General features: G+C 36.4%; 1 non-coding gene across 1 annotated transcript; it reads left to right on the top strand.

Moving 5' to 3' along the window:
* Positions 1–736: 736 nt before the first annotated feature.
* On the top strand, positions 737–844 carry LOC112739179 (small nucleolar RNA R71). Its single transcript, XR_003170116.1, has one exon. It is a non-coding gene; the product is annotated as a small nucleolar RNA R71 (small nucleolar RNA).
* Positions 845–1,839: the final 995 nt, after the last annotated feature.

Below are 1,839 nucleotides of genomic sequence, written 5' to 3'. Positions count from 1 at the left end.
ACTCTCCTTTTGGATTTTCTTCTGTATTGCTTGGGAGAGTACTAGGAGGGATTTCAGTGATCCTTTTACTCAGCTGGCCCACTTGTGCTTCCAGATTTCTAATGGAAGATCTTGTTTCATTCATGAAACTCACAGTGGCCTTAGACAGATCAGAGACTAAGTTTGCCAAATTAGAAGTATTTTGTTTAGAGTCCTTTGTCTGTTGCTGAGTGGATGATGGAAAAAGTTTATTATTGCTAAACCTGTTTCTTCCACCATTATTAAAGCCATGTTGAGGCTTTTGATCCTTCCATGAGAAATTTGGATAATTTCTCCATGATGAGTTATAGGTATTTCCATAAGGTTCACCTAAGTAATTTACCTCTGCTATTGCAGGGTTCTCAGGATCATAAGCTTCTTCTTCAGAAGATGCCTCTTGAGTACTGTTGGATGCAGCTTGCATTCCATTCAGACTCTGAGAGATCATATTGACTTGCTGAGTCAATATTTTATTCTGAGCCAATATGGCATTCAGAGTATCAACTTCAAGAACTCCCTTCTTCATAGGCGTCCCATTATTCACAGGATTCCTTTCAGAAGTATACATGAACTGGTTATTAGCAACCATGTCAATGAGTTCTTGCGCTTCTACAGGCGTTTTCTTTAGGTGAATGGATCCACCTGCAGAAGTGTCCAGTGACATCTTTGATAGCTCAGATAAACCATCATAGAATATATCCAGGATGGTCCATTCTGAAAGCATGTCAGAAGGACACTTTTTGGTCAACTGTTTGTATCTTTCCCAAGCTTCATAGAGGGATTCACCTTCTTTCTGTCTGAAGGTTTGAACATCCACTCTAAGCTTGCTCAGCTTTTGAGGAGGAAAGAACTTGGCTAAGAAAGCCTTGACCAGCTTATCCCAAGAGTTCAGGCTATCTTTAGGTTGAGAGTCCAACCATATTCTAGCCCTGTCTCTTACAGCAAAAGGGAAAAGCATGAGCCTGTAGACTTCAGGATCTACTCTATTAGTCTTAACAGTATCACATATCTGCAAGAATTCAGTTAAGAACTGAAAAGGATCTTCAGATGGAAGTCCATGAAACTTGCAATTCTGCTGCATCAGAGAAACTAATTGAGGTTTCAGCTCAAAGTTGTTTGCTCCAATGGCAGGAATGGAGATGCTTCTTCCATGTAAATTGGAATTAGGTGCAGTAAAGTCACCAAGCATCCTCCTTGCGTTATTATTATTTTCGGCTGCCATCTCCTCTTCCTGTTCAAAAATTTTTGAAAGGTTATATCTGGATTGTTGTAATTTAGCTTCTCTTAATTTTTTCTTCAGAGTTCTTTCAGGTTCTGGATCTGCTACAACAAGAATATTCTTGTCCTTGCTCCTGCTCATATGACAAAGAAGAGGGCACAGAAAAAAATAATAATAATAATAGAGATCCTTTATACCACAGTATAGGGATCCCTTTGTGAGTGGAAAAAAAGAGGGAGACAAAGAATGTAATATAATGGAAGAAACACAACTGTGAGGAGGGTTGAGATGTGAGATGAGATGTTAGTAGATGAATAAATAAATAGAATAAGATGAGAGAGAAGGAATTTTCGAAAATAATTTTTGAAAAAGAGTTAGTGATTTTCGAAAATTGTTTTTGAAAAATGTTAGTATTTTTCGAAATTTTTTTTTAAATCAAAAATAAAAATAAGGATAATTAGTTAATTAAAAAGAAATTTTTGAAAAAGGGGGAAGATATTTTCGAAAATTAGAGAGAGAGAGTTAGTTAGGTGGTTTTGAAAAAGTTAAGAAACAAACAAAAAGTTAGTTAGTTAGTTGAAACAAATTTTGAAAAGATAAGA

Source organism: Arachis hypogaea, chromosome 13 (assembly GCF_003086295.3).
Source record: "Arachis hypogaea cultivar Tifrunner chromosome 13, arahy.Tifrunner.gnm2.J5K5, whole genome shotgun sequence".
NCBI lineage: Eukaryota > Viridiplantae > Streptophyta > Magnoliopsida > Fabales > Fabaceae > Arachis > Arachis hypogaea.
This window is presented reverse-complemented; position numbering and strand designations above follow the sequence as displayed.